We start from the raw sequence: 15,642 nt of genomic DNA, 5'->3' as shown, positions 1-15,642 counted from the left end.
GAGAAATCTTCCTTCTTCACCTATTCCCCTCTACTCCTACCCAACTCTCTGCCAAACCATTCCACCATACCACTATTATTCTAAGGAAAGTCCAGAAGAGCCTGAGGATTGGGCATCTGGAGGGTGAGTCCAGGAGCTGGCTCAAGGCACTGACCAATTTCTAGGTTCATGAGCTGTGGGATAGGGTCTTGTTTTTACTACACCTCAGGGTCTTTGTGAGGCCTGATCCAGTGGAGAAGGGTGGGAATCAATAACAACACCCCACATGTGGAAATCTTGGTCTACAGAGAGCCACTGTGTCCATAGCAATACATGATCATTGAGTGCCTACCATGCCCTGGCCACCATCTAGGCAGAGAGAACAGAGCACAGCGAGGCCCACACAAGCTCTTCTCCCTAGGAGCTTACATCCTCATAGGGAACGAGAGGTGATAAGTACATATACAACCAAGAAACAAGTATTGGGGTTGGCCAAAAAGTTCGTTCGGGCTTTTCCATGACATCTTATGAAAAACCTGAACAAATTTTTTGGCCAACCTAATAAAGAGTGTCAGGTAAGTCATGGGGGCTGTGGAGGAACTACAACATGGTCATGTTTAACTAGGGTGGGTAGGAAAGGCTTCTCTGAGGCAGAGACATTGGAGCTGGGTCTGGAGGATGGCAAGATGGTCATACAAAGGTCTGTGGATAGAGACTGAGCAAGAGCAAGTGCAAAGGCCCTGAGATGGGGATGGTCTTGATGTGTCCAGTGAGCATTATATGACTAGAGCCTGGGGGACCAGGAGCGGGTGAGTTCAGGGAGTCAAGCAGGGACTGATTTCCATGGGGTTTGGGGGCTATGGAAGGGTCTGGGCTGGTAGTGACTTGATCTAAGGTTTGCTTGAGAAACCTCACCCTGACTGCTCTTAGAACGTGGGCTGAGCCAAGGCATGAGTCGAGGCTTCTGTCTTCTCCCTTATCTTGGATCCTAATCAGAACCCAGAGAGCATATTTCTATTCTAAATTTTTATTTTAAATTTTGTCAGGAGGAAACCAACCTTTAGTAAGGTAACGATGATACAATTACTAATGCCAAGTGTAGTCTCTTTTTATTGTATTGTATGTCATGGCTTTTCTGGAAAAGTGTCCTGTTTTAAAAGTGTGTTCTTTGTCCACCCGACTACATTTGACCTTGGTAGACCGCACACTGTCATTTGAGGTCCAAAGGAGAGTGTCACTGTACCAAGCGGCCTCTTGCAAAAGGAATCCTCTCCTACTCTCCTTCTCCCAGGTGGAACTTCCATCTCACACTAACCCTACTGGACTTGTTAACTTGGCCTTCACCTGGTCCTCCCACTTCTGTCCCTCAGAGTGCCTGGCTGCTCTGGGGCATCCCTGCTGATCAGTAAGAGTCACACAGGACTGGTGGGTTCTGTCTTTCCACATGGGTTGGAAACAACACCTCTTATTTCATTTTCAGCTGCCTTGTGCCTATCACAAGGGATTTAAGAACACAGTGGGAAGAACACAAAATATAGTAACAAAGGCAGCCGGCATTTCCATTTTTTTCCCTCTGCTTCCTACACTGCAGCCAACCTGAACCACTCATTCCATTCACAACCACAATGTTTTCTCAGGTTATGCCTTCATTCAGGTTGTTTCCTCTGGACCCTGTTCCATCCCCTTTTGGAATCCCTTCTTTGGTGTTCATTCTTCAAAGCCCAGATTGTATGTCATCTCCTTCAGGAAGTCCATCTCCTTTAGACAGTCCACTAACCCTCATGAGATTTCCCATCACTTATTCTCCAAAGCATTACCTGCTCTCTGGGTTCAGACATACACACGTTTGAGTTTCAGTGACTAGCTGAGTGACCTTGGGTGCATGACTTCTCCTCTCTGAACCTCAGTCTCCTTGACTCTGAGGTAAGGAGGCTAATCACACCTACATCATGGTGTTGTTGTGCCAGGAAAATGAGATCATGCATGTAAAACTTTTCATGCTGTGACTGATATATAGCCAGTGCTAAATAAATGGTGGAGGTTATTGTTAGTAGAGTCATCAGTGCATTTGTCTTATGCGCCTGCTCACTCTGAATCCTTCAGAGCACAAACTGTCCTGTTCATCACCATTTCTTTGGAGGTGTCTTACGTGGATACTCAAGCTTTGCTTTTTGGAGCTTCCTTGGGTGGAGCCCTTCTTTTCCAGTCTTGCACTTCTGCATCATGACACTAGAGGGTGGTGAGAGACCACAGACACTTTGGAAGACAGTCCAACTTGGATGCCCTTCCTCTTGGCTAGCCTGTACCATGATGGGCCACCCATGGCAGTTTCTTCTTGCTTGGATTGTACACTCATTCCTTTGTGCTAAGAATATTCTAAAATCACGTAAGCCAAGAGCCAATCATTGTAATCCTTTTGGGAAGGCTTCCTCACTCCCCAAGTTTGCTTTGGCTGATTGGTTAATCAAAATCAGCCAGGAATTCCTGATACTTATGTCTCCTTTACTATGTTTCATGATTTAAGGATTAAATGGCTTCAAGAATGCAAAATGCTTTGAACATTGCCTGGCACATAAGAAAAAAATCAAGCTTATTTTAATGGGTCAGTTAGGGAAGTGAATAAAAGGCAACAAGGAAAACAGAAGAAGCTTCTGAAATCCCAAATGCACAGTGTTTCATTTGCCGAGCTCTGGCTGTGTGCTAGATGGCTAGTGCCAGGTACTTTCCAAATATTCTTTCATAACTAAACCAATGCTGAAAAGTCAGTGCATTTTAACCATTGGCATAGACTGAATGTTTGTTTCCGCCCCAAACTCAGGTCCTGGCCCCTAATGTGATGGAATTAGGAGGGGGGCGGGGGGGGGGTCTGGCTCTAGCATGTATCTTTTGAACCTCCATAATGGTGCTTCATCTGTTTATTTGTTACCTTAATAATAATAGTTATTATTATCATTACCTAGTAGATTGGTCCAAATGTTTATCTCTGAGGGGTAAGAGCCAAGATTGGTTTTCCTGTATGAGATATTGTGGCATTACAATAACATCTACTACTGGACATGACATTCAGGAGGAAATTAGAAAATGCTTAAAACTAAACAGTAACACAAACAATGCATACAAAAACTCATAGGAGGAAATTGGTTCAAGATGGCAGAGTAGAAGGACGTGCTCTAACCCCCTCTTGCGAGAGCACTGGAATCACAACTAACTGCTGAACAATCATCGACAAGAACACAATGAAACTCACCAAAAAAGATACCCCACGTCCAAAGACAAAGGAGAAGCCACAATGAGATGGTAGGAGGGGCACAATCACAATAAAATCAAATCCCATAACTGCTGGGTGGGTGACTCACAAACTGGAGAACACTTATACCACAGAAGTCCACCCACTGGAATGAAGGTTCTGAGCCTCACGTCAGGCTTCCAACCTGGGGGTCCAGCAACAGGAGGAGGAATTCCTAGAGAATCAGACTTTGAAGGCTAGCGGACTTTGATTGCAGGTGTTTGACGGGAATAGGGGAAACAGAGACTCAACTCTTGGAGGGCACACACAAAGTAGTGTGCGCATCGGAAGGCAGGGGAAGGAGCAGTGACCCCATAGGAGACTGAACCAGATGTAACTGCTTGTGTTGGAGGGCCTCCTGCAGAGGTGGCGAGTGGCTGTGTCTCACAGTGAGGACAGGGACACTGGCAGCAGAAGTTCTGGGAAGTACTCCTGGGCATGAGCCCTCCCAGAGTCCGACAAAGAGCCCGGGTAGGCTGCAGTGTTAGGTCGCCTCAGGCCAAACAACCAACAGGGAGGGGACCCAGCCCCACCCATCAGCAGAGAAGTGGAGTAGTTTTACTGAGCTCTGCCCACCAGAGCAACAGCCAGCTCTACCCACCACCAGTCCCTCCCATCAGGAAACTTGCACAAGCCTCTTAGATAGCCTCATCCACCAGAGGGCAGACAGCAGAAGCAAGAAGAACAACAATCCTGCAGCCTGTGAAACAAAAACCACATTCACAGAAAGATAGACAAGATGAAAGGGCAAAGGGCTATGTACCAGATGAAGGAACAAGATAAAACCCCAGAAAAACAACTAAATGAAGTGGAGATAGGCAACCTCCCAGAAAAAGAATTCAGAATAATGATAGTGAAGATGATCCAGGACCTCGGAAAAAGACTGGAGGAAAATATCGAGAAGATGCAAGAAATGTTTAACAAAGATCTAGAAGAATTAAAGAACAAAGAAACAGAGATGAACAATACAATAACTGAAATGAAAAATACACTAGAAGGAATCAATGGCCAAATAACTGAGGCAGAAGAACGGATAAGTAACCTGGAAGATAGAATGGTGGAATTCACTGCTGCAGAATAGTATAAAGAAAAAAGAATGAAAAGAAATGAAGGCAGCCTAAGAGATCTCTGAAACATCATTAAATGCACAAACAATTGCATTATGGGATCCCAGAGGGAGAAGAGAGAGAAAAAGGACCTGAGAAAATATTTGAAGAGATTATAGTCAAAAACTTCCCTAACATGGGAAAGGAAATAGTCTCTCAAGTCCAGGACGTGCAGAGAGAGTCCCATGCAGGATAAAGCCAAGGAGAAACACGCTGAGACACATAGTAATCAAACTGATGAAAATTAAAGTGAAGAAAAATTATTGAAAGCAGCAAGGGAAAAACAACAAATAATATACAAGGGACCTCCCATAATGTTAACAACTAATTTCTCAGCAGAAACTCTGCAAGCCAGAAAGGAGTGGCAGGATATATTTAAAGTGATGAAAGGGAAGAACCTACAACCAAGATCACTCTACCCGGCAAGGATCTCATTCAGATTCGATGGAGAAATCAAAAGCTTTACAGACAAGCAAAAGCTAAGAGAATTCAGCACCACCAAACCAGCTCTACAACAAATCTTAAAGGAACTTCTCTAACTGGGAAACACAAGAGAATAAAAGGACTTACGAAAGCAAATCCAAAACAATTAAGAAAATGGTCATAGGAATGTACATATCAATAATTACCTTAAATATCAATGGATTAAAGGCTCCAACCAAAAGACACAGGCTCAATGAACAGGTACAAAAACAAGACTCAGGGCTTCCCTGGTGGCGCAGTGGTTGGGAGTCCGCCTGCCGATGCAGGGGACACGGGTTCATGCCCTGATCCGGGAAGATCCCACATGCCGCAGAGCAGCTGGGCCCGTGGGCCATGGCCGCTGAGCCTGTGCGTCTGGAACCTGTGCTCTGCAATGGGAGAGGCCACAGCAGTGAGAGGCCCGCATACGGAAAAAAAAAACAAGACCCATATATATGCTGTCTACAAGAGACCCACTTCAGACCTAGGGACACATAAAGACTGAAAGTGAGGGGATGGAAAAAGATATTCCATGCAAATGGAAATCAAAAGAAATCTGGAGTAGCTATACTCATATCAGATAAAATAGACTTTAAAATAAAGAATGTTACAAGAGACAAGGAAGGAAACTACATAATGATCAAGGGATCAATCCAAGAAGAAGATATAACAATTATAAATGTATATGCACCCAACATAGGAGCGTCTCAATACATAAGGCAACGGCAAACAGCTATAAAAGAGGAAATCAACAGTGACACAATAATAGTGGGGCACTTTAACACCTCACATCAATGGACAGATCATCCAAACAGAAAATTAATAAGGAAACACAAGCTTTAAATGACACAGTAGACCAGATAGATTTAATTGATATTTATAGGACATTCCATCCAAAAACAGCAAATTACACTTTCTTCACAAGTGCACACAGAACATTCTCCAGGATAGATCTCATCTTGGTTCACAAATCAATCCTCAGTAAATTTAAGAAAATTGAAATCATATCAAACATCTTTTCTGACCACAACGCTATGAGTTTAAAAATAAATTACAGGGAAAAAAACATAAAAAACACAAAAACATGGAGACTAAACAATACATTACTACATAACCAAGAGATCCCTGAATAAATCAAAGTGGAAATCAAAAAACACCTAGAGACAAATGACAATGAAAACACCATGATCCAAAACCTATGGAACACAGCAAAAGCAGTTCTAAGAGGGAAGTTTATAGCAATACTATCCTAATTCAAGAAACAAACAAAAAAAAATCTCAAATAAACAATCTAACTTTATACCTAAAGGAACTAGGGAAAGAAGAACAAACAAAACCTAAAATTCGCTGAAGGAAAAAAATAATAAAGATCAGAGCAGAAATAAATGAAATAGAAACAGGAAACAATAGCAAAGGTCAATAAAACTAAAAGCTGGTTCTTTGAGAAGATAAACAAAGTGGATAAACTTTTAGCCAGACTAATCAAGAAAAAGAGGGAGAGGACTCAAATCAATAAAATTAGAAATGAAAAAGCAGAAGTTACAATGGACACCGCAGAAACACAGAGCATCCTAAGAGACTACTACAAGCAACTCTATGCCAATAAAATGGACAACCTGGAAGAAATGGACAAATTCTTAGAAAGGTATAACCTTCCAAGACTGAACCAGGAAGAAATAGAAAATATGAACAGACAAGTCACAAGCAATGAAATTGAAACTGTGATTAAAAATCTTCCAACAAACAAAAGTCCAGGACCAGATGGCTTCACAGGTGAATTCTATCAAACATTTAGAGAAGAGCTAACTCTCATCCTTCTCAAACTCTTCCAAAAAATTGTAGAGGAAGGAACACTCCCAAACTCATTCTAGAAGGCCACAATCACCCTGATACCAAAACCAGACAGAGATACTACAAACAAAAAAGAAAATTACAGACCATTATCACTGATGAACATAGACACAAAAATCCTCACAAAATATGAGCAAACAGAATACAACAGCACATTAAAATGATCATCCACCATGATCAAGTGGGGTTTATCCCAGGGATGCAAGAATTCTTCAATGTATGCAAATCAATCCCTGTGATACACCATATTGAAAAACTGAAGAATGAAAACCATATGATCGTCTCAATAGATGCAGAAAAAGTTTTTGACATAATTCAACAACCATTTATGATAAAAACTCTCCAGAAAGTGGCACGGAGGGAACTTACCTCAACATAATAAAGGCCATATATGACAAACCCACAGCAAACATTGTTCTCAATGGTGAAAAACTGAAAGCATTTCCTCTAAGACCAGGAAGAAGACAAGGTTGTCCACTCTCACCACTATTATTCAACATAGTTTTTGAAGTCTTAGCCATGGCAATCAGAGAAGAAAAAGAAATAAAAGGAATACAAATTGGAAAAGAAGAAGTAAAACTGTCACTGTTTGCAGATGATATGATACTATACATAGATAATCCTACAGATGTCACCAGAAAACTACTAGAGCTAACCAATGAATCTGATAAAGTTGCAGGATTCAAAATTAATGCACAGAAATCTCTTGCATTTCTATACGCTAACAATGAATGATCAGAAAGTGAAATTAAGAAAACAATCGCATTCACCACTGCAACAAAAAGAATAAAATACCTAGGAATAAACCCACCTAAAGAGGTAAAAGACCTGGACTCAGAAAATTATAAGACACTGATGAAAGAAATCAAAGATGACACAAACAGATGGAGAGATATATCATGTTCTTGGATTGGAAGAATCAATATTGTGAAAATGGCTACACTACCCATAGCACTCTATAGATTCAATGCAATCCCTATTAAATCACCAATGGCCTTTTTTACAGAACTTGAACAAAAAAATCTTAAAATTTGTATGGAGGCATAAAAGACCCCGAATAGCCAAAGCAATCTTGAGGGATAAAAAACGAGCAGGAGGAATCAGACTCCCTGACTTCAGACTATACTATAAAGCTACAGTAATCAAGACAATATGGTACCAGCACAAAAACAGAAAAATAGATCAATGGAACAGGATAGAAAGCCCAGAGGTAAACCCACACACCTATGGTCAACTAATCTGTGACAAAGGAGGCAAGGATATACAATGGAGAAAAGACAGTCTCTTCAATAAGTGGTGCTGGGAAACCTGGACAGCTACATGCAAAAGAATGAAATTAGTACACTCCTTAACACCATACATAAATATAAACTCCAAATAGATTATAGACCTAAATGTGTAAGACTGGATACTATAAAACTCTTAGAGGATAGGAAGAACACTCTTTGACATAAATCACAGAAAGATCTTTTGTGATCCACCTCCTAGAGTAGTGGAAATAAAACCAAAAATAAACAAATGGGACCTAATGAAACTTAAAAGTTTTTGCACAGCAAAGGAAAGTACAAACAAGACAAAAAAACAACCCTCAGAATGGGAGAAAATATTTGCAAATGAATCAACGGACAAAGGATTAATCTCCAAAATATATAAACAGCTCATGCAGCTCAATATTAAAAAAAAACAAACAACCCAATCCAAAAATGGGCAGAAGACCCAAATAGACATTTCTCCAAAGAAGATATACAGGTGGCCAAGAGACACATGAAAAGCTGCTCAACATCACTAATTATTAGAGAAATGAAAATCAAAACTATAATGAGGTATCACTTCAAACTGGTTAGAATGGGCATCATCAAAAAATCTACAAACAACAAATGCTGGAGAGGGTGTGGGCAAAAGGGAACACTCTTGCACTGTTGGTGGGAACGTAAATTAATACAGCCGTTATGGAGAACAGTATGGAGGTTCCTTAAAAAACTAAAAATAGAATTACCATATGATTCTGCAGTCCCACTCCTATCTGGAGAAAATCATAAGTCGAAAAGATACATGCACCCCAATGTTCATTGCAGCACTATTTACAATATCCAGGTCATGGAAGCAACCTAACTGCCCATCAACAGACAAATGGATAAAGAAGATGTGGTACATATATACAATGGAATATTACTCAGCCATAAAAGAACGAAATTGTGTCATATGTAGAGACGTGGATGAATCTAGAGACTGTCATACACAGTGAAGTAAGTCAGAAAGAGAAAAACAAATATCATATATTAACACATATATGCGGAATCTAGAAAAATGGTACAGGTGAACTGGTTTGCAAGGGAGAAATAGAGGCACAGATGTAGAGAAAAAACATATGGACACCAAAGGGTGAAAGTGTAGGGGCCTGCGGGTGGTGGTGGTGGGATGAATTGGGAGATTGTGACTGATGTATATACACTAATATGTATAAAATGGATAACTAATAAGAACCTGCTGTATAAAAGAACAAATAAAATAAAATTGAAAAATTCCAAAAAAAGAACCTGCTTTATAAAAAATATATATAAATTTTAAAAAGAAGATACAACAGAGGGGAATCAACAGAGGCAAATGGCTTATTTGAACAGATGAAAAAAATTAGTTAAGACTGACAATATTTACCAGGGTAAAAAAGTCAAAAAATAATACTGGGAATTAAAAAAAGGGGATCATGACTATAGTTAGAGCAGAAACTGCAAAGAAAAACAAATTTATAACAAATTTAACTTCAAATGAAAAAGGGAAATTACTAGGAAAATAATTCAGTTGCTGTCAAACTTTATTATATGTATTTTTTTTAGTAAGGGGAGACTTTATATGAAGCGATAATTTTAGTGGGGTTGGGGAAAGATGCAGCTGCAGTAGGGAGACTGCTCTGACCATAAGGTCTCCAAGTGTCTCCCATCAGACTTTTTAGATTCTTACTGTCTGACACCTTCTATGTGCCATTTCCCATTTTCCTGACCCCCTTTTTTGCCTAGGGGCGTGTAACTGTGCCAACTGCATATGCTCAGGGGTAGTATGACAGCACTTCACTTCAGCCACACCAGGGATCTCTTCCTTCTCTCCCAGGGCATAGTGACAGGAGCCTGACCCATCATGTGGGTGCAAGAACAGTGTGGAAGCCTGAGGGAGTTAGCACCCCCTACGGCAACCGCTCACTAGGAGACAGGAGTCCAAAGAGAGATAACATCCTTTCCTATCTTAGATGGACCATTCTGACCCACGTTCTACACAGTCCTTAGAAGCTCCCGAGTGGGTACCTACAGTAACACCCAGCTCAATGACACACCCTTGGACTGACTTTCTTTCCTGTCTTGTTTTACTCTTTCTAGTGCCCCTGACTTCTGCTTCTTGGGGTCACTTATCAGAAAAACTACTTATCTCATACTGTGTTTCTTTGGGGGAAACCAAGCAAAGACATCTCTATAAAATATTTCAAAAGTTCTGCTCTGCTCTTTACATTTCAAGTTAAAAATCTAATTTTTTTACTCTATGTTTAGTTACAAAGGATACAATTTCTATATTGTATATATTAGCATTTTTAAATGTATTTTTTACTATTTTATGGGAAATTTTAAACCTATACAAAAGTGGACAGAATAGTAAAAAGAATGTCATGTATATCACCCAGCTTTAATAATTATCAAATTATGGGCAATTTCATTTCATTTATATGCCCATTCACTGTCCCACTTCAGTATTTTTTTAAAGCAAATTCCAGACTCATGTCACTTTATCTATAGATATCTCCAAATTAAGACTCTTTTTTTCCCCTCCGAAGTTATAGTAAATATTATCACACCTTAAAAATACCAAAAATATTTTTTATTATACAATGTCCACTCAGTGTTCACATTTCCAATGATCTCATAAAAGTCATTATTTTTCTAACAATTTATTTGAATTGAGATCAAAACAAGGTAGGTACATTGTTATTGGTTAATCTATCTCTTATTTTCATGTATAGATTCCCTGTCCATTTTTTTTTTGCCTCCTTTGAAGTTTTTAACTGAAGAAAGTATATTATTATCTGTCATACAGAGTGTTTCACATCTGGATTTTGCTGACCTCATCCTCATGGAGTTATTCAGCACCACGTGGGTTTTGGTATGGTTCTGTCTCCATTTGGTCACATGGCGGTGCTTCTTCAGTTGACTGCCCTTGAGCAACCTAATCTGCTCCGTCCTCACAGGCAGACAGCCTGAGGTACCTGGCATCGTATGTCTCCCCGGAGTGGCCCTCAACCAGTGATTTATACGTGCAAGAGCACAGCAGCCCAGCTCTCTTGCCTCCTGCCAACACAGCTCTGAGACTTGTTCTACATTCTAGAGTTCTCCTGTAGGGGCAGATGGATGCTCCCCTCCCCCATCCATCTTTGCCTGAAACCACACCCACATGACTCCTTCTTCACAGTCCTGCTTCTCCTACTCCCTGACTAGTTTCCGCTAGGAACACAACCCTAATAAATTACTTGCAAATAAATCCTCATCTCAGGGTGGGAGATGATATCAGCTGTGGTTCCAGGAAGCTGATTCTGGTGGTGGAATTTTGGAGTTGGTTTGCTTGCTGGCTGGAAGGAAACAAAACTCCCTTCACTGGTTTTGGGGGCTCTTGGCATGTTGCACACTATCTTTTATGGTGCATTGAGGCAAGATCCAATGGAAGGTGATGCACTGGCTTGTGCAATATCTTTGACATTTGAGGTATATGGAAGAAGTGGTAACCATAAGGATAGTGGGCTTGGGCAGTTGTTGCTGCATGCTATTGGTGCTTTAAAGAGAAAAAAATGACAAACTCAGGTCATCCACTCATTATCTTAAGACGTGATGTGAAAGTCAGAAGGCATCCATAGTAGTGTTTAAAGACACCCTCATCAACTGCAAAGGGCAGATGGTGCTAAACGTCAGGCCTAGGACCTAATAGTAACCTTTATGGAAAGCTGAATTTATAGCACCCACATGTTTCCTATACAAAGGGCAGGTCTCTAACAGGGAAAGAATGGAACCTCAAAACTTGGGATGGGAACATATTCACGTCTGTGCTTGGTAACACTGAACTCCAGAGTCCTCTGAATTTTCTCAGCTTGCAAAAGCAGGCCACTCTCCTTGGATAGAAGATATCAGTCTCCACATCCCCACTGGCTGAAGATATGAAGAGGATTCACCTGAAGCAGATGCTTTGTAAGGCATTATCATCTAACTTAAGATCTCCCCCACCTCCTCTCCTGGCCATTGGTTCAAGTCTTAGCAAAGCCAACTGAGTTAATGCTGGCCCTGCTAAGGGAGGGAATAATTATTCATTGATCGATCTGCAGGAAATATGTACCAGCACATGGGAGCACTTACCAGATGTCATGACTGTCTATAAAGAAAATCCCAAAGAATCAACAACAGTAAACCTTCTGGAACTAACAGCAATTATAGCAAGATCACAGGATACAAGGTTAATATACAGAAGTCAATTGTTTTCCTATATCCCAGCAGTGAGCACATGGAATTTGATATTAAAAGCATAATGCCACTTACCAAAAAAAAAAAAAAAAGAAAAGAAACTTAGGTAAAAATCTAATAAAATATGTACAGGATCTATATGTGAAAACTACAATAATCTGAAGAAAGAGATCAAAGATCTAAACAAATGGAAGGATATTCCATGTTCATGGATGCAAAGACTCAATATTGTCAAGATATGAATTCCTCCCAAACTGATCTATAGACTCAATGTAATCCAAAACAAAATCTTAGCAAGCTGTTTTGTGAATATCAACTGACTGATTCTAAAGTTTATATGAAAAGGTGAAAGACTCAAAATAGCCAACACAAGACTAAAGAAGAAGAACAAAATTAGAGGACTGACATTACCTAATTTTAAGGCTTATTATAAAGCACAGTAATCAAAACAGCATGATATTGGTGAAAGAGTAGATCTACAGTTTAATGTAACTGAATAGAGAAGCAAAACTAGACCTACACAAGCATAGTCAACTGATCTTTGACAAAGGAGCAAAGGCATTTCAGTGGAGAAGGATAATCTTTTCAACAAGTCATGTTGGAACAATTGGACATTCATATACAAAAATAATGAATTGAGACCCAGATCTTACACCTTTCATAGAAATTAACTTAAAATTGATCATGGACCTAAATGTAAAATTATAAAATTTCTATAGGGTAACCTAGAAGAAAATCCAAGTGACCTTAGGATTGTTGATCAGTTTTTATTTTTTAATATTTATTTTTTTAATTAAAAAATTTATGCATTTTAAGGAAATTAACATTTTCTAATCACAACAGGTATCCACTACCACATTTCATTAATCAAAGCAGCTCTCATCTACCACCACTCTAGACCCTATTTTCACTGGTGCCTGCCTCTGTAATTAATTCTCTTCAGAGCTGTGGTCTCTTAAAAAATGTAAATCAGGTTGCCCCCCTGCTCAAATCCTCTAATGACTTCTGTGATCCTCCAAAATAAAATCCAAATGTATTCCCTTGGCATGCAAAGTCACATATGATCTTTTCTTACCTCTCTGATTTTATCCCATTTCATGTTGGTGAGTTTTCAGATACAACACCAAACCATGATTGCCCAAAGAAAACATTAATAAGTTGGACTTTATTAAAATTTAAATCTTGTGCTCTGTGAAAGACACTATTAAGCCACAGACTGGGAGAAAATATTTTAAAACACATGTCTGATCAACCCAGTATATACAAAGAATTTTAAAAACTCAACAATAAGAAAATGAGCAACTTAATTTAAAAATGAGCAAAAGATCAGGACACCTCACAAAAGAAGATAGATAACAAATAAGTATAATGAAAATATGCTCAACGTCATTCTTCATTAGGGAATTGCAACTTAAAACAATAAGATACCTCTACAAACCTATTAGAATGGTTAAAATCCATAAAGTTGTCAATATCAAATGCTGATGAAGATGCCAGGCAACAGAAACTCTCATTCATTGCTGGTGGCAATACAAAATACTGCAGACACTTTGGAAGAGAGAATACCTGATTCTGGCAAAGCTAAACATAGTCTTACCATACACTCCAGCAACTGTGCTCATAGGGGTTTTACCTAACTGATTTAAAAACCTAAGTCCACAAAAAAAAACCTGCGCACAAAGATTTATAGAAGCTTTTTTCATAATTGCCCAAAAATGGAAGCAACCAAGATGTCTTTTGATAGGTGAATGGATAAACAAACTGTGGTACTTCCATAAAATAGAATATTAGTGACAAAGAGAAATAAGCCATCAAACCACAAAAAGACATGGGTGAACCTTAATTGCCTATATCTAAGTCAAAGAAGCCAGTCTGAAAGGCTATATGCTGCATGATTTCAATTATATGACATTCTAGGAAGGCAAAACTATAGAGATCAGTGGTTCTCAGGGGTTCAGCAATAGAAAGGGTTGAATAGGTGAAGCATAGGAGATTCTCTTTTAGGGTGGTGAAAATACTCTGTATGATAATGTAATAATGGATATATATCATTATGTATTTGTCAAAACCAGTAGAATTTTATAGTACAAAAAGTGAAACAATGTATGCAAAATTTTAAAAAATTAGGAAATTGGGGTATCCTAGGAAGGAATACACACTGTGACAATAGAATCTGTGTTACAAATGTATGAAACTACCTCATCAAGGGGGTGAGAGAAAAAGATGCTAACTTAAATAACTTTGGAGATGAGAGAAATCTGTAGGACTTTTAAAGGCAAAGGAACTGCTCTTAAGCACTGCGATATAGTTGATAAGGATACTTACACTGGAAGTATGGGGTTTCAGGTTAACAATTCTGATTCTGCTATAAATGTAAACTGGAAATGAGCAACTAAGAAATGGATGGTGGGTGTGATGTTTCTCACTGCTGGAGTCAGAATTTACAGATGAGAAATGTGAAGAGGCTTGTGTGATAATGGATTACAGTTGGAGGCCTTAATATGAACTATGTTTAGCTTAATATTCTATAAATATAGATGGTTACTTATAAAAGTGCACACACACATGTATGTACACATGGGTTAGTATACACACATATATTTCCTTTGTCAGCCGAGAGGGCCCAAAAGAAATAATAAACTACTAGCAATGAGCACACCAAGTACCTATATCTTGGTTTCTAATACCATTATCCAGTAAAATCAACAAGGGCTCCTTGAAGAAATTATTGACTCTAGAACTGGGGCAGGAATATACAAGATGTGCCTGGAGCACCTTGTAGCACCAGAAAGGATGGAAATGTTCAAAAGACAAAACAAAGGAACAAAGGAAAAAACAGAAAATAAAAAAAATTTTTAAACTCCACATTGATGTTTAATGAAGGATATAGCAGCCAACTGAAAGAGCTCCTGATGGCCAAAGCTGGAACAATCTGAGCAACAAAATAAAGAAAATACTATTCAGATCCTTTGCCCATTTTAAAATCAGATTATTTGTTGTTTGTTTTGTTTTATTTTTGTTTTTTGCTATTGAGTTGTAAGAGTTCCTTATATACTTTGGATATGAGCCCCTTATCAGATATATGGTTTGTAAATATTTTCTCTCATTCTTAATTTGCTTTGCATTTTGTTGATGGTTTCCTTTGCTGTTCAGAAGCTTCTTAGTTTAATGCATTCCACTTGTTTATTTTCGCTCTTGTTTTCTGTCCTTTGGTGTCAGATCCATACTATTATTGCCAAGAACAATGCCAAGGAACTTTTTCCCTATATATTCTTCTAGAAGTTTGATGGTTTCAGGTCTTGCCCTTAAGTCTTTAATCCATTTTGAGTTGTTTTTTGTGTATCAATCTGAGAGTCTAATTTCATTCTTTTCCATGTGGATATCCATTTCCCTAACACCATTTATTGAGGAGACTATCCTTTCTCCATCGTTTATTCTTGGCGCCTTTGTCAAAAATTAGTTGACCACATAA

The sequence above is a fragment of the Pseudorca crassidens genome, chromosome 2 (genome assembly GCF_039906515.1).
Source record: "Pseudorca crassidens isolate mPseCra1 chromosome 2, mPseCra1.hap1, whole genome shotgun sequence".
NCBI classification, from domain to species: domain Eukaryota; kingdom Metazoa; phylum Chordata; class Mammalia; order Artiodactyla; family Delphinidae; genus Pseudorca; species Pseudorca crassidens.
The sequence above is the reverse complement of the archived record's forward strand: the minus strand, read 5'-3'. Positions refer to the sequence as shown.